The sequence below is a fragment of the Mus pahari genome, chromosome 18 (genome assembly GCF_900095145.1).
Source record: "Mus pahari chromosome 18, PAHARI_EIJ_v1.1, whole genome shotgun sequence".
NCBI classification, from domain to species: domain Eukaryota; kingdom Metazoa; phylum Chordata; class Mammalia; order Rodentia; family Muridae; genus Mus; species Mus pahari.
This window is the reverse complement of record NC_034607.1, coordinates 58,238,014-58,257,075: the sequence shown is the minus strand read 5'-3', so window position 1 is coordinate 58,257,075 and position 19,062 is coordinate 58,238,014.

Below are 19,062 nucleotides of genomic sequence, written 5' to 3'. Positions count from 1 at the left end.
TAACATCTTTGTGTCATGGTTTTTTGTTTGTTTCTGTTTTTTTTTGTTTGTTTTGTTTTTGTTCTGTTTTTTTGTTTGTTTGTTTTGTTTGTTTCTTTCTGCTTACTAATTTGTTTGTCAAAGCTACAAATCCAATGCTAATACACTGCTATTTACACTCAGACTATTTTAATTAAATCATTTTTTCCATTTATGGTGTCTTCTGTAACAGGGATTGATTAAATCTATAACACTGCATTTGTCACATCTCCTTAGTCTACTCTTGTCTGGAAAGGTTTCTTGGTTTTTGTAGTTCTTCCCCCTTCCTCCTTCTCTTCCTCCTCCTCCTCCTCTTCCTCCTCATCCTCCTTCTAGCTTTAATGCTTTCAGAGGTTATTGATCAAGTATTTTTTAAGACACGCTCTCAAGTGAGTTTTGTATATGTTTTCTTTTCATTCAACTGTAATATGTTTTTAAAAAATAACCATGGATTTTTTTTTTATCAGATCATATCAGAGTGTACAAAATAGCCACCTCCCACTTCTGCAGACATTTAACTTCCCTCACATTATTTTGTTAACTATATCTTTCTGTATCTTGGTTTTGTTTGTTTGTTTTAAAGCACTATTTCAGTTTTAGTTTTTCAAGATGCTAAGGTTCTCTCACCCACGAATGACTATTCATGATTTCAAAGTGCCAGTGCTATCATTTGTATGTAATACATCATACAGACTCAAAGTTTCATATGATTGGAGGTTTGGTTCCTAGAATCCAAGGACTGGGAAGTAATCGAATCTGTAAGAGGTGGAATCCAGTTGTTGGTCTTTAGTTAGCTCTAGGAAAATTTTCAAAGAAAAAGATCTTTCCTGCTTCTTTGAGTTTCCCCAAGAGGATAATCCTAGTACTTGGGAAGTTGAGGCAAGTGGATTTCTGAGTTTAAGGGCAGCTTGGGCTACATAGAGAATTCTAAGCCAATATGTGTATATACACATATGAAAACAGAAAAGGGAGACAATTGCTTTGTTTTTTAAAAGGGTATATTTCATTAGATGACATTTATGTGTCATAGGACTATGAACATTTATTTTAAAGATATAAAATGTATCTAAATTTTAAAATATTTTACACCTATTAATAACTTGAATTTCCCAATAGTTAACTTTGGATTCTGTTCAAGATCTAACTATTTCCAACTTTTATCAACCAAGTCATGGGTCATAATACCTAATTATTCTTTCAGATTTAATTAGAATAACCATTCCCTTGACTAGAGGTGCTGACTATAATTATGTCCAAATAATAAAGAAATTAACAGAGACTACTTTGCTATTTCAGCAATAAAAAACAAATTTAATTCTCATGGTATACACTACTATTTCTGGAAATAAATAAATAATCTCTCAAGTTTTTCATGCCAATAATACTTCAAGTTATCTAAATTAAACAAAGTATGCCTCCAAAGTCCACTTTATTTCCTCACTTATTTGCCAAAATAATCATAGCAAAAATGTGACCTAAGCAAACACCTAAATTCCTTGGACCTAAGAATATTTGTTAAGTCTTCCTAAGAAAAAAATAATTTAAAGGGTTCATTTCCACATTGCTAGAGAGATTAAACACAGTTTCTAATGCCCTACAATTCTTTACGTTGTTGGAGCAATGAGTGAATTACAATCATCTACCCAGGTGAGTTAGGCCACAATTACCCAAATACCAAATAAGGAAATGACAGACTGTTAAAGTAAATAGAAGGGTAACTTTGATCCTAGAATCTTTAAGGTTGTTTTCTTGTTGTTGGATTTTGTGGCTTTTTTTTATTTGGTTTTTGTTTTTAGTCACTGAATGGTTTGTTTTAGGAATTCAAGAGTGGTTTAATACCAAATATATATTAATATAATTCAACACATTTGGCAAAGTGAAAAAGATAGTCAATCATCTTGATTAAACACTAAAAATATATTTCATAAATTTAGTATTTCATTATATTCAAACAGAAGTCAAAGCAATTCCTGTAATTTTGTCTTAACGATGGTTTTGTAATAATAGCCAGTAGACTACTCAACATTGTTGGAACTGGTCAGGTTAACACTGCAGCAAAATTGATGAGAAGTTCATGATCACTGAATGCATTTAAGAAGAAGCAACAGAAGCTAATCACATTTACACCTCTTTTCTACAGATATTGCAGACACTTTTAAATCCCAATAATATATTACTATAACACATTCTGTTATCACTCTATTTTTGTTTATTTGTAGAACGTGATTTTAAAATTTTCAATTCTTAATATTCAAAAACTAATCATTATTTAAACATATATTTCATTGCTATGTCTCCCTTTTCACTTCTGAATGTATTAATTTGGATACTGTTTGTGTGCCCTCTGGTTAGTTTACCTAAGAGTTTATCAATCTTGTTGATTTTCTCAAAGAACCAGCTCCTGGTTTTGTTGATTATTTGTATGGTTCTTTTTGTTTCTATTTGGTTGATTTCCACCCTTTATTTGATTGTTTCCTGCTGTCTACTCCTCTTGGGTGTATTTGCTTCTTTTTTTCTAGAGCTTTCAGGTGTGCTGTCAAGCTGCTAGTGTAAGCTCTCTCCGGGTTCTTTTTATAGGCACTTAGAGCTATGAGTTTTCCTCTTACCACTGCTTTCATTGTGTCATTGAGTAGAGCATTGCTCTACTCATTACTCAGCTTCTATGTGTATGTGAGCTTTTTGTTGTTTTTGTTGGTATTTAAGATCAGCCTTAATCAATAGTGATCTGATAGGATGGATGCAATAATTTAAATCTTGTATCTGTTGAGGCCTGTTTTGTGACTGATTATATGGTTAATTTTGGAGAAGGTACCATGAGGTGCTGAGAAGAAGGTATATTCTTTTGATTTAGGATGAACTGTTCTATAGTCTATATTCTGCAGGTGCTGTTTACTGAGTATTAGCTGAGGATTTATCATCTGTAAATACTTCAAGATGTTCTCTGAGCAAAACATGTTTGACTCATAACAGCCATGTGAACAAAATAGAATCTCTTCAGAGGATTGGAGGAAATACAAATGCAAGAAACATAGCATTCATCCTTTTTAACTGAAAATCTGTGCTTTGAAGTGCAGCCACTGTGAGCTGGGAATGTGCTTATGCTCTCTTAATTGACTGGTATAATTTGCTTAAGATCAGAGCAAGTGGGAGCTGAAGTGGAATTAGATGGTCCAATTAGAATTATGATTCCACAAATTTTTGTGAAGCAACTATATCGTTGTGTTTAAAGCATCAAATTTGCTACAATACCATGCAATGATTTTCCAAAACAATCAGTAGCATTAATCATATCTTTATACATATTATAATATGCAGAAAGTAAGAGGTCTGTGGTTAAAAATAATAAAGCATTTTCGAGTCTTTTTTACATACACACACATGCATGTGCAAGAAATGCACTATAAAATTTAAATTCAACAAACAGCAGTAGAAACTTCACAATAATGAGATGAAGTATTCCTCAAATTTTTAATTGGGAATACAATCATAGTGCAGAGATAAACTGGCTTTAAATAGAAAGGCAACTTGATGCAGGCCATTAATTTTGTTCCTGGAGACACTTTATATCATTTCTATTTGTAGCAGAAGTACAGAGTGTTGTAACTGAATGGATCTGTCTCATTTGAGATCAGATCAAAAAGTGATTAAATTTTTAGACATAATATTCTAAAACAGAACACAAAAAGCCTCAACAAAGTTCAATTCTTCATTTAGAAAATTCCCCTCTGTTTGGATCATGATAGTTAGACATTCCCAGCAAAAACTCACTATTAAGGGAGCAATAATTCTAGCAAACATATTTTTTAAAAAATAGTCAACATGGAGGTATGAATAAAAATGGTTCATAAATTTTAATGCTTGATCATCAGGAAGAAGCATTATTTGAGAAGGATTAGGAGGCATGGACTTGTTGGAGTAGGTGTGGCCTTGAAGAAGGTATGTCATTGGGAGTTTGAGGGTTGTGGTTTTTAAAATGCTAAACCAGGCCCAGTGTTTTTCTCTTTCTGTTGTTTGCTGATCTAGAAGTAGAACTCTCATACTTCTTCAGAACACTGTTTACTTGCATACCACCATATTCCCAGCCATCACAATAATAGACTAACCTCTGAAACCATAACCAAGCCCCAATTAAATGGTCATGCCATCTCCTCAGAACAATAGAACAGTAACAAATATACATTCCACTTTATGAAAAATTGGTATTGCTCTAGATTAAAAGAGCATAAATTAAATGGATTAGGAGGGACATCAGCAAGATAGCAGAATATCAACAAGAGTTTAACAAGTACCTAAACCTAGTATGTCATTTAAAGAACTTTGGGTAAGAGTTAGAAAGCTTCATAGAGCCCAAGAACTATAAGAGCTGTTTTGAAAAGCTAAGCCCACTCTTAAGGGTCAGTATTTCTAGCTGCAGCATAAACAACAATGTGTATAAATCAGGCTGTAGCCTCTTTGACTTGGTTTCACATCCAGAACTATCTGCAAGGGGCTCAGGAGGAAAGCTCACATGCACTCTCCTTAACACATCTATAGAATTTAATCTCAGCAATGAAAGGGGCCCTAATGAGCTAGTGAAATAGCTCAGTCAGTAAAATACTTGTGTGCAAATATAAAGACCTGAGTTTGGATCCCTAATACCCACATAAAAGGTTAAGCATTGCAATTGAGTACCTATAACCACAGGGCTAGAGAGACAGGAGGAGGCTTAGGACTTGCTTGCTAGCCAGTCTAACCAAACCAGTGACTCCAGGTTCAATGAAAAACCCTGTCTCAAAAATAAGATGAAGAAGCAATTAAGACATCTAACACTGACTTCTGGTTTCCATGTGCACACATATACATGTGTATGGACATCTGTACACTCATGCAAGAACACATACATAAAAAAGGAAAATGGCCATCAACAGCCCCTTAGCAAAAAAAAACCAAAACCAAAAACAAAAAAAAAACTTAAGAACTATTTTCCTGATAAACATGTTATAAAAATTCTCAGTAAATTACTTTTGAACCAAATTAAGACTTTAAAAAGGTCATACACCATGACTAAATTAATTTCACTCCAAGGATAAATGTTTTTTTTTGATAAATGGTTTAATATATGCAAGTTAGTAGGTTTAATACAAACCATATTTTAGTTTCTTTTCTGTTACTGTGATAAAATACCCCAATAAAACCAACTTAAAAGAGAAATATCTTATTTTTGATTAGAGTTTGAGATAGAATATACTCTATCATGTCTGGGGAAGCATGGGATCAGTAATATGAAGCCATCTTATCACACTGTCTTGGCAGTCCAGAAGTAGAGAGAGAACAGAAAGTGAAGCAGGGCTATAAAAAGATCTCAAAGCCCACTTCCTAGAACTTCCACAACCTTTCCAAATAAAGCCAGAAGACCAGGCATTCAAATATATGATCCTATGAGAACATTTCTCATTTAAACCATAACAGCACTATAAAGAGACTTAATGACAGAAAACATGTGATCAACTCAGCAGATAATGGAAAAACATTTTACAAAGTTCAGCAAACCTTCATAATAAAAAGTTCTGAAGAAACAAGACATAAAAATAACACAGCTTAAATTTTGTAGACAATACCATTGTAATTATAATAGGAATTGCATCAAATATTAGATTTCTTTGGGTGCTTTGAGTATCTCAGAATGAATTCTTCCAATCCGTTAATATGGGACATCTCTTTTTTATTAGTATCATTTCGGTTATCACTAATGCCTTTTAGTTTTCAACACAAAGAGCTTTCATCTTAAGTAAAATCCATTGCTGTAAGGATTAATACTGTCTATCAACTTCACAAGCTTTATAATTATCCAGAAGAGAAATCTCTAGGAATGCCTGGGAGAAATTATCTTGATTGGGTTAATTAAGGTGGGAAGATTCAGCCAAAGTAAAAACAGTTCCATTCTCCTGGCTTGGGGCTTGGACTGCAATAAAAGACAAAGCTAGCTGAGCACACTTATTCATCTCTTTCTTATTCTCATCTGCAGATGCAATGTGACTACATACCTCAAGATTCAGCCACCCTGAATTCCCCATGATTCCTCTTATTTTCAAGCTGTCACTCAAAACAAACTTTTTTATTGATTATTTTATTTATTTACATTTCAAATGTTATCCTCCTTCTTAGTTTTCCCGCTGCAAACCCCCTATCCCATCCTCCACTCCTTTCTTTTATGAAAGAGCTCCCCGACCCACCCACCCACTCACCCACTCCCACCTCACCCACTCCCACCTCACCACCCTAGCATTCCCCTATATTGGGGTATCAAGTTTTCACAGGTCTAAGGGACTTCTCACCCACTGATGCCAGATAAGGCAGTCCTCTGCTACATAAGTATCTGGAGCCATGGATTCCTCCAGGTGTACTGTTTGGTTGGTGGTTTAGTCCCTGGAAGCTTGGGCGGGGAGGTCTGGTTGGTTGATATTGTCGTTCTTCCTATGGGGATGCAAAGCCCTTCAGCTCCTTCAGTTCTTTTTCTAACACCTCCATTGGGGTCCCAGTGCTCAGTCTGATAGTTGGCTGCAAGCATCCATATCTGTATTTGTCAGGCTCTGGCAAAGCCTCTCAGAGGACAGCCATACCAGGCTCCTGTCAGCAAGTGCTTCTTGGCATCAACAATAGTGTCTGAGTTTGGTGTCTGCAGATGGAATGGATCTCTAGGTGGTACAGTCTCTGGATGGCCTTTCCTTCAGTCTCTGCTCCTCTCTTTGTCCCTGCATTTCCGTTATATAGGAACAATTCTGTTAATCTTTTTGAGATGGGTGGGTGATCCCAAGCTCAAGAAGAAGGAAGAGTAAAATGTGAATGCTTCAGTCCTACTTAGAAGGGTGAACAAAATAATCATGGGAGGTAGAGGGAGGGAGGGACATGGAAGGAAGAGGGAGGAGAAGGAAAAAGGAGCATAGGATCAGTTGTGGGAGGAGATGGGGGAGAAGTACAGAGGGTCAGAAAATTGAATGGAGGTGAGTAACAAAAGTTCTTCACCCCTTACCCCATACTTCATACCCCATATTCCCTGCCTCTAAGAGGGTGCTTCCCCACCCACCCATTTACCCCCATCAGCATCCCTCTTCTTAAGGCATCAAGTTTCCACAGGATTAAGTGCATACCACTGAGGCCATACAAGGCAGTCCTCTGCTACACATGTGCCTAGAGCCACCAACTGACCCATGTATGTTCCTTGGTTTTTTGCCTTAGACTCTGGGAGCTCTGAGAGGTCCAGGTTACTTGTCACTGTTATCTTTCCTATACGGTTGCAATCCCCTTCAGCTCCTTCAGTCCTTCTTCTTACTCTTCCATATTGGTCCCCAACCTCAATCCAATGGTTGGCTGTAAATATCTGCATTTGTCTCAGTCAGTTGCTGGTAGAGCCTCTCAGCAGACAGTCATGCTGCATATACAATATGTCCTCAGTAATAGTGTCAGTATTTGATATGCATGCATGGGATGGATCCCAAGTTGGGTCAGTCACCAGGCAGCCCTTCCTTCAGTCTCTGTTCTATCTGTGCCATGCATTTCCCCTAGACAGGAACAATTCTGGGTTAAAAATTTTGAAGATGGGTGGGTGCTCCCTTGCCTCAACCAGGGCATACTTATATCTATTGGAGTTGGTCTCCTCCAACACCATCTCACCACTTATTTTTGATTTGCTGTAAGATAATTTCTTCTGTTTTCTTGGGTGTAGTTAATCTCCTTGTGCTGGAGCTTTCCTTCTAGAATTCTCTGTAGGCCTGGATTAGTAGATAAATATTGTTTAAACTTTGTTTTGTCATAGAATATCTTGGTTTCTCCATCTATTGTGATTGAGAGTTTTGCTGGGCATAGTAGCCTGGACTGGCATTTATGTTATATTAGGGTGTGCATGACATCTATCCAGAATCTTCTGGCTTTCATAGGCTCTGTTGAAAAGACTGGTGTAATTCTGATAGGTCTGTGTTTATGTGTTACCTGGCCTTTTTCCCTTGCAGTTTTTAACATTCTTTCTTTGTTCTGTGCATCTAGTGTTTTGATTATTATGTGACAGGAAGATTTTCTTTTCTGGAACAATCTATTCTGTGTTATATAGGCTTCTTCTATGCTTATAGCTTTCCCTTTCTTTAGGTTAGGGAAGTTTTCTTCTGTGCTTTTTGTTGAAGATGCTTTCTGGTCCTTTGAGCTGGGAATCTTTTCTCTATTATATTCTTATTATTCTTAGGTTTGTTTGTTTTTTTTTCATTGTGCCTTGAAATTCCTGGATGTTTTAGATTAGGAGCTTTTTACACTTTGTATTTTCTTTGACTTATGTGTCAATATCTTCTATAGTATCTTCTATGCCTGAGATTCTCTCTTCTATCTCTTGTATTCTGTTGGTGATACTTTCATCTATGGCTCCGGACTTTCCTAGGTTTTCCATCTCCAGGGTTGCCTCCATTTGTGATTTCCTTCTTGTTTCTACTTTCAATTTTAGGTCTTGGACTACTTTGTTCAATTCCTTCAGCGATTTGATTGTGTTTTCCTGTATTTCTTTAATGGTTATTCATATAATACTTAAAAGCTTCTATTATCTTCATGAAACAGGATCTTAGGTCAGCATCTTGCTTTTCAGGTGTGTTAGGATATCCAGGGCTTGCTGTGGTGGGAGAACTAGGTTATGATGGTGCCAAAATTCTTTGGCTTCTGTTGCTTATATTCTTGCACTTGCCTCTTGCCATCTGGTTATCTCTAGTGTTAACTGGCCTGGGTGTCTGTCTGGAGCCTGCCTCCTTGGAGCCAAATAGAGCTCTGAGACATCGATTCAAGTGGGTCTCCTGGGAGACAGGCAGTGCTGTCTCTGGTTAGAGGGGGCCTCCTGTGTCCCTGGTTACAGCAGTCCTGCTGTGTCCCTGGTTATGACAGATCTCCTGGGAGAAGGACAGGCTATGGGAAATGGAGGAAGAGTAGGCACATGTATCTGCCCCAACACCGCCACACCCCTTGGAGGTGCAGACAGGAAGGGAGATGGAGTCGCACAGAGGGGAGAGGTCCTGCATCCACTGGGCTCTGTGTGGGTCCCAGCTGGGGTGATTATTTGGGCAGGAGGTCTCACCTGTGTTCCTAGTTACAGCAGATCTCCTGGGAGACCTGCCAGGTTTAATTTTCTTCAAGTATAAATTCTTTAAAGTAAACATCTATTGAAAGAACCATGAAAGAGCTAATCATAATGTCTTATGGTTTTAAAGGAAAATATTTATTTATGCAAAGATATTTGAAATTGGAAGAACATAGATATGGTCACTAGTATCCATTATGCGTACATGGTCTGCAACCTTCACTGCCTACTAGTCTTACATTGTTCATGACCTAAACTGCCCATCATCCTCACATAGTCTGTGGTTGCCAGTGCCCATCATTCTTGCATGACCTGTGGTTGCCAGTGCCCATAATTCCTGCATGGTTTGTTCTTGCCAGTGTCCATCATTCTTGTATGACCTACATCTCCTTGAATATGAGTGGAACCCTAGACTATAAAAATACTTCACTCCTGGGATTATGTTACCTCATAAAGCTAAAAGAACATAAGCCTAGTGGATCCAATCCGATTATATCAGCCCTTCAAAATAGTTTTTTTTCCCTCAAGAAAAAATGCATAAGAGGGAGTTGAAGAGAGCCCAAGTGTGAGAAGAGTTTGATGTACTATTGAGGCTTTAAAGATGGAGGACACCCTTTAAGAAGGAATGTGGGTGGCCTCTAAGAATAGCGGTGAGCACCCCATGGCTGACAAGCCACAAAGAAATAAGAATCTCACATCTACACTTGCAAGGAAGTGGATTCTACCAACCTGAATGAGATTAGAGGCAAATTCTTCCCCAGAGCTTCAGGATGATAGCCCAGCTGGATGATGCCTTGACTGTGGCTTTACAAGATCCTTCACATCAAAAACCCATCTTTGGATCCTACCCAATACCTGTGGCATAGTGGGTGATTAATTAGTGTTAATTATTAATTAAAATTAAACTGACAAACATAACAATTAATTACACTACCTCCTCTTTTTATACTATTAATAAATAGTATTCCCAAACAGGATTCTTTGCTGGTATATTTTCTTTAATTAATTGCAATAGATAAAAAAAATTACTGTTATAAGAAATGCATTTGAGACTTGCAGGCAGTAGCAATTTTTCACGACTTAGTTCAGTATAGTGTATAATTCTAAAGACAGTATTGCATTTATATGAGTTTTTATTTTTATTTATGATTTTTTACTTATTTATTATTTGTGCTTGCATATATTTCATACGTATGTGTGGGTATATATGTTGAGATCCCCATGTAGGAGCAGTTCTCCTGTTGCATTATGTGGGTTCCAGGATTGAACCTGCTTGCCAACAAGTTCCTGTATATACCACCTGAACTACTGATTTTGTTTTGTATTTAATGTTAAGTCAAAAATTATTCCTGAAAAAGTACTGTGCTCTGATGCTAACAATTTTGATGAAATAATAGATTGGGTTTAGAGCCAGTGCCAGCATTGGGAGAGAAATATATATTGAGCAAACCCCACTAAACAAAATCATTTCTTTGGAAATAAAGGGCTAAGAATCCATGTGTTTAAGTAGTAACTAAATTAATAGGAAAGATAAATATTGCTGAAGACTTTGTGTATTACAGTGATTACCTTTGTCCTTAGCTATCCTTGTAGCAGTTCATATTAGAATATGACCTTAGCCCAACCTGACACTTTAAAGGCTATGCTCTAAATTAAAATTTTTCATTTGCAATCTGTGATATGTTTCCTTAGGCTTCCTCCACCTTTAGATCTCCTTGCTCTTTTTTACTTTTTCAAATTTAAGCCTCTCTGGGGACAGCTGTGCCTCGTGCTAAGAGTGACTTACACCACCAATAAATAAATAAATAAATAAAAATAAATAAAAAAATAAAATTCTTGATTTCTAGTCATTTTTCCTTATCCTAAATTTATTCCCCAGTCTGCACTCTAAACTTCTTTCCTTCTCACTAAACATGTCCCATGTTGGTACCCAATGGTATATAAGACCACTTCCAAATATTTGACAAATTGGTACTTTAATACAGAGTGAGACATTACATATTATCGGTTGTGATAGAACCTCCTTTGAGAATCTCAGAACATCAAGCCAATTGACCAGTGTTTGTCAACACCTTTGATATCCATTTCCTCAACTGGAATCTGCAAACACAAGACATAGAATCAATGAATGTGATGGCTTGTATTTTCCATGAATTTCTTTAGGATGCTATTATCAAACAGCAGGTCAGAGGAAGACATTGACATCTCTTCTCAAATTAGCAAAGGGCTGTAACAAGTTATCCATAAGCATTCTGATTGATATGTCTGTAATCTATAAGGGAAGTGTGTCTACTCATACATTTCATTTCACTAGCAGGAGAACATTGGAGGCAAAGAAAGAAATATATGATGCTATAAAAGGCAGCAAAGAAATGCTGAATGTAGAATTTGGATGACTTTGGCTTGCTAATGCTAGATTCTAAGAGAATCCTTGTGTTAAGTTGATACTTTGAAGAAATCATCAGGATCTGAAATTGATTTCTTAGCCTCGAACTTTTACTTGACACATGAAGAATTAAGAAATGGCCAAAATCAAATATTTTATTAGTTAATAGTAATTCTTAGTAAAAATTACTTTGTGATCACCCACCATTACTTATTTATACTCTGAAGCATTGATTCACAAGGTGATATCCTCACTGCCACTTATTTTTAAACTAACACAGTTAATGTCCTTAAATTCATTTACCATTCATATATGAGTCAAAATTAAAATTAGGATTAAGGGATCCTTGTTCTACTAGACTCACATTAAAAGTATTATTTTAACAAAGAAGTATTTTAGTATAAAATTTCAGGCTGCACACAAATTTTCAAAATATATTTTTAGTCTTTTTAAGCATGACTTTTCCTGTATAAGATATATACTTTTATGCCTCCATTTTTCTCTTCCTTCTTTGTTGCAGTAGAAACTTCTAGTTTCTTTGGAAAATCAGTTGTGGCAAATGATGTTTTGCTGAGCACACAGGTGAAAAGATGTTTTGCTGAAGCAGAGACTTGAAAGAATGTTTTCCTGAAGCAGCCACAGGTGAAAAGATGCTTTGCTATAGCAGATACATGGAATGATAAGTGATATTTAGAAGGAATATAACTATGACCTCACAGAGAGTGGGAGCTTGAGCATTGGTTCACTTTGCTCCACCTAGCTATTCTTTGCTGACAGCATGCATCTATTTGTTTGCCTTACATTGCATTAAGGTTCACCTGTGGTGACATCATAGAGAGAACTCACCAAAGAACTTCTCATGAGGTTCCTGTGGCTTCTTGCCACTTCTTGAGACACAGGTTTCAGGTTGGCAAGTCTTACATTTCTTCTTCTTCTTCAACTGCAGTTGCTGATCCTTGTATGATGTCTGCTGAGTAGACTTGTCTGCTGAATAGACTTGTCCTAAGGGAAAAATTTAAAGATCTTAATTATTGTTCAAACACTGCTATCATTTAAATATCAATGCTTAATTTAAGTGTAGAAGAAAAAAATCAACTCTCTAATAAAATGAACTAATCAGGCTCTTACGTAAAGCTAGCTGCCCAAAGGAGTGAGGATCCTTATGTGTTTTTCCTTCCTCTGGTTATACTGCCTGCCTATCTTAGCTGCTATACTAAGAGAAGAGTGGAGAATCTATTGCTGTGAAGAGTCACTATGACCAAGGCAACTCTCATAAAAGAAAGCATTTAATTGGAGGCTTGCTTACAATTTCAGCAAGCTCACCTCAGCAGGGAGAGAGAGGGAGGAGAGGGAGAGGGAGAAGGAGAGGGGGAGGGGATGGGGATGGGGTGGGAGGGGAGGGGGAAGGGGAGGGGGATGGGGAGGGGAGGGGGACGGGAGGGAGTGACAGACAGACAGAGAATGGCCTAGTTGGGCTTTTGAAACTTCAAAGCACATTCCCGCAGACACATCCCCTCCAACAAGGACTTACCTCCTAATTCTTTCCAAACACCTCTTCAACTGGACACTAAGTATGCAAATATGTAAGCCTATAGAGGCCATTTTCACTCAGACCTCTACACTCCCAAACCTACTACCAAGCCCAAAGAGAATAGAAGGCCTAGCTGCATCTTTTGGATAGTGGAGGCAGTGAAACCAAGATAACACAGGAGAGAAAAGGCGATGAGACATATTCTTATCTTTCTTATTGCTTTGACCAAATGCCTGGCACAAAGCAGCTTAGGATTGTTTATATTTTATCATACAACCCTAGGGCATGCAGTCCTTAGTGAGTGTAAAGACAGGCAGCAAGAGCATTGGGGTGCTTGTCACATTGCATCTGCACTTAGGAAGCAATTTTTTGGATGATTTCCTGTTTATCTTTATAGTGGTTTATGAATTCATCAGCATTAACATGGGTGGCAAGGTCCTAAATTACAGGTCTGGAGACTTTAGCATTGGTTTTCTCAGTTATGAGCACAGTAGCAATGTCTGAAATGTTCTATGGTGGAATTCAACAGTTATCAAGTCTCACATACAAGTATACTCACAGACACACACATATCCACCTCATCATGTCCCCACCAACTACCCGTATCTTTTCCTTCTTCTATACCTGGCCTCTTTTTCTTGAAAACACCCTCGTCCTTATCTGTCTCCCATTGTTCATTCAACTTTTTGAATCTGGCTCTCTACCTTAATACTCCCTTCTATTCTCTCTATTTCACAAGAAAGCTTTGTTTTTTTAAGTAAGCATTAACTAATATCTTCTAAAGCAGGCAAGTTGAGCTTTTGATCTCATTTGGAAAACCCAGTAAAATACTTTATTTTACTTAAAAGCTTCTTGAATATTTTTTTTCTCAAGAATTGTAAATACTCAACAGAAAATTTTTTCTTTTAAAGAAATATATCACCTTAGGCCAAAGGATGAGCAGCAAGTTCAGAATTTTGTATGCATAAAGTATGAAAAAATCTAACTTTCACTAACCTAATTATTTAAAATCACATTAAAATTCTAAAATAAGTGATATGAAATATACTAATTATCCTAATTATCCCTGGGATAATTGGGCAACTCTTCATTTTCAACTACTAAGAGGCTAGTCACTGTCTATGTGCAGAAGATTTTGTCTCTTTTCTCTTTAACATATTTTTATTTTTAATGGGTACATAGAAATTTAATGTATTTATGGAATACCCTGTGACATTTTTATACATGTATTAAATGCTTACTAACCTTATCAGAGTAACTGGACTGTCACCTCAAACCTGATAAATATCAAGTCTTGGTGTTGGGAACAATAAAAATGTTTTCTACTGGGTAGTTTTAAAATACCCGTTGGTCAACCATGGTTTTTCTGTGCAATAGAATTTTTAAAAGAATCCCTCTTATTGAACTGCACCCCTGCAACCTGTCACCATGCTCTCACCCCACCCCCAACACATACACACTCTTCCCAGGTTTTGGGGATCACAATTCTATTCTGTACTTGGCATCCTCTTAAATGAGTGAAACACATAACATTTGTCAAGATTTTTAAGCAAGTTGTCAAGTATCAAGAATCTAAACTAAGAAACACAAGAGATTTTTGTTGCTGTTGTTTTTCCTATCATGATAAAAAATAATGGGTTCTTATAATTAAGGTTCCTAACTCACATAACAATTTTGAAGCATGAACTCTCAGACAAATGATAAGACTTCTAGCTACAGATAATGGCAAGTAGTATATTCTTCCATTGGTAAAACAAGGATACTTTTTTTTTAAAAGAGCCTGATTGTTCTGTTGATTTTCGCAACCTAGTACAAACATTCATATTTATCTATGTACATATGTTCAATTTCACATATGACTCAGCTTAGCCAAAACTAAATTAAAAGTCAATTTCTTTTTCCATCACTAATGTCCAAAATTATTACAACCAGGCCTCTAATTCTCACCCTGGACTATGCCAAATTAATATGGATAGGTGGGTGATGATAACGGTGACGTATGAAATGGCAACCACTTTGTAACTGTTATCTTTAATATCTACAATAATGATAAAAGGTGGGTATTTTTATGTCTAGTCCATAGGAGATGGAGGAGGAACCTCTAAAGTCACTAAGTCAAAGTCACTAAGATGTGCCACTAGGAGGCACTGGAGCTGGAAATTGAAGCCACATCTTATTCTATAATCTTCTCGACATGATGGTGCTTTCAACTTTATCTGCCAGCATCTGATTCCTGTGCAGCTATGACCTTTCAATTGAGACAGTTCTTGGCATTCTAGTACCAGGAGCTCCACCTGCTTGTCCAAGACCAGATAGAGAATAATGTCTGTTTATATTCAGGCAGTTAATAGATTATGGCAGAGGTGTGACTCTTTCTTCCAAAAAAAAAAAAAAAAAAAAAAAATGGCTAATTTATTACAGTATGCTCTATTTCAATTTTAAAGAAAACTTTTGATAACTTATCAAAGAAAAACAGTCATGCATGTATGCTGAATTCTGTCAATGTACTTTTAAGCAACTGCCTGTGGTACTCTATGGACCAAGGAATACACTACATATATAGTCAGTAACAGTCACATGACCTGTATGCTCTAAATTCCCATCTATTTTCCTTGGTTGACTGTCCATGCTGGAACTGACAAGGAATTTTAAAAACATTTTCGATAGAAAAATTCTATAAAGATAACTTCAAAGTTAAAGGTGAGAGTCTAAATGCAAAAGGGTGAGGAGAAAGAAATGATACAGTGTTGGGCACATTACAAATCCCACCTGTGGTCTTCATTCTACTCTGTTGCTCTTCATACATTTAGCCTTTGCACCAAGGAGTCAGTGTTGTTATTTTCCCCAATCTGTTACTTAATGCTTCCCTAGCTCCTTCCCAGTGAAGTTGCATAAATAGGAAGTATCAGAACACTTTAGTTCAACAAGAAAAGGATCCAAAGACTGAAGTTAAACTGCAGGAGTGAGTGGCAAAGAGGAATCCCATGTGCTTGTGCTCTCTCTCTCTCTCTCTCTATCTATCTATCTATCTATCTATCTATCTATCTATCTATCTATCTATATATATATATATATTTCATATATTTACTTTCTTTCATATACATATGAAAATCCTATGATGTAAAAATTTAAATAATATAGCCAAACCAGACTCCTTTCACTGAGTTAGCTTTCTGAGATTCTGTGCTGACAACAAGAACAACAAAAAAAAGAGAAACAAAATAAAGGCAGCAAAAGAAAAAAAACAGCATATGTTACTAAGAACTTATACTAGTCAGCTTTCCATTATTATAAGGAACACCTGAGATAATCAACTTATAAAAACAAAAGGTTTGCAAAGAAGCTTCAGTTCTGCTAAAAAGGAGAGTCTGAGCTGGCTTTTTATTTTCAACCAGAAAATAATACAAAATCACTATGCTGTAAGATACCCAAAGAATACACAACTGAAAACATAAGCCAAAGAATTATAAAGGTATGCTCAAGTATCTATTAATCTGAATTGTTTGATTTTTGAATAAGACAACTGTTTAATTTTGTGACTTGCTTAGATTTTTTGTCACTCTAAATAAACATTTACTTTAATGTTTAAAAATAATAGTTAATTTTCACTCAGTTATCCTTTTATCTTATGTATGTGACTGTTTTGCCAGCATATATGTCTGTGCACATATATGCCTGGTGCCTCCAGAAGCCAGAAGACTTCTGAGGCTAGAGTTATAAATGGTAATACCATGCTGGTGGTGAGAATTAAACCCAGATCCTCTGGAAGAGCAGCCAAAGTTATCAACCACCATCTCTAGCCTCTAAGCTCACAGTTTGAGAAGTTTCAATGTATTACCCTATGATCCCATTACACTATGATCTACAATGACAAATAACTCATGACAAAGCACATAGCACAAAAGGATGTTTACTTCATGACAAGGTACAGAGGAGAAAAAGGAAGGGGCTGGCTTTCCATTTATGCACCCGCAGTGCCAACCTCCCAACTGTTCCATGGGATTAGGACCAAGCATGAAATACATTAGCATTTGGATGTACATTTCAAACCCAAACTATAGTAAACATATGTATCTTGAAAACCAAATATCATCAAGCCCTGTATAAGTACCATAATACTAGAAAAAGATATCAATGCCATTAGTTATAAATCTATATGACTCTCCTTGATATTGGTACCTTGTTGGATAAAAATGTGATGAGCCAACTTCCTGCTCCAGCTTTTGTCATGGGCTCTTTGCCTCTGGAACTGAAAATAAACCATTTTTCTTTAGTCACTTTTGGTGATTATATTTAGTCACAGCAACAGAAATGTAACATGCACAGTACTCTTTGACCTCAAGTTTTTTCATCTACCTTTTGGTTTAAAAACTGAGATTTTTTTCATATATCTAAAACTCTAAATCAATAGGCATAGTTTATTTTTTTTCCTCAGTCCTTAGAGGAAGAGAAAAGTTAATGAAAATTCTTAATTCTTTGCCTGTATTCAAAAGGGCTTTGAAGATATTTTTATTTGAAAGGGAAAAATCCTCTGGAGGTAAATTTGATATTTGCACCACAGGAGCAAGATGAATGTGGTCAATCTATACCAAGTGATGCTGTATTCAGCCTCTTCTTTTCAGCTGGCAGGGCAGGAGCTAAGATTGTCTGCCTGAAATATTTCTTTAAAATTCCAAGATGATTGGTGTAGTTGCTAGGCACCCACCTGAGCTGGAAAGGGCTGAGTTGACAGATGTCGGGGCAGTTGATTAAGATAGCAAGTTCAAATAAAAGTTACAAGCAAGACATTCGTCACATATGGCAATAATCTGAGCAAGAATATAAGACAGAAAACGTCAACTCCATTCTGCTCCATTTTCTATGGTGGAACAGCACCAGACTAGGATCAGGTAATAAGTACAGACATGGGGGTCATTTTTCTGCCAAAGGCAGCCCCTAACAAGTGTTCCTGCAAAACAGAAGAACCCAAACAATGGGATGAGTGGTAGGGAGAACACTGGAATTGAAAAGCACTAATTGCTGAGTCAGACAAAAGGTATATGTCCTTTGGTTTCTTCCTCACATTGTTGCGGGAAATATTAAAAAAGGAACCATCTCATTCCCAAGGTTGCGCCTTTGCCCTGGGAGCCTGGATGCCGTGTACTGGCAGGCAATGGCCAACCTGTTTTTACCTTGTGGAGACCCTGACTCAGAACTCCACAATATCTCCACCCAGCACACTAGGTTTCCACTGGCGAGTCACTACCACACCAGCCCCATGTTTCAAATTCTCCATGGCCTCTGTGGTACACCTCTCACAAACCTATGCTTTACCACCTACCTTTCTCTCTTGAACCCAGATGAGCCACTGCGTGGAGGAAAATGCAACAAAAACTTAGTTCAGAAACAATGTTAACTCAATCTCTGGGCACAACAATGAAAACCTAATTTTGTAAGCCTTATAAAATCTGATTCCTCCAGTGGACCCGCATTGATACTGGGAAACTATAGCAGCTACATCTTACCCCTTTGCTGTCCCCATTCAAAAAAAGACCTCATTGCCTCCTGCTTCTTCTCTTCCCCCCTTCAGCATGGAAGTCCTGCCTACTCACCCAGTGATTGGCTCCTTTATTCATTAGAGGATTGGTTCTCAAGAAATTGTCTGAATATGATTCACTCCTTTTCCATAGCCTTTTCCTGGAGAGCAGAATTAGCTTACAAACAGCACCAGGCCCATGCACAACACTTCCCCCTTTCTGCTATAAAAACAAAGCTTTTTTTTTTTTTTTTTTTTTTTTTTTTTTTTTTTACCTTTTGGGCTTGGAAAACCTCTTTAATACAAGATACAGTACTGAGCCATCAGGCAGATCTCTGAATGCCAGAGTCAACTTTTTATTTTTGTATTCCTCTTTTTTTATAGTTCTTTGTAAGAGTCATTTGGGGTTTTACTTAATAGATTTGAACTATTTTCTGGTTAAAATGTACTTTTGGATTATACACACACACAAACACACACACACACACACACACACATATATATATATATATATATATATATATATA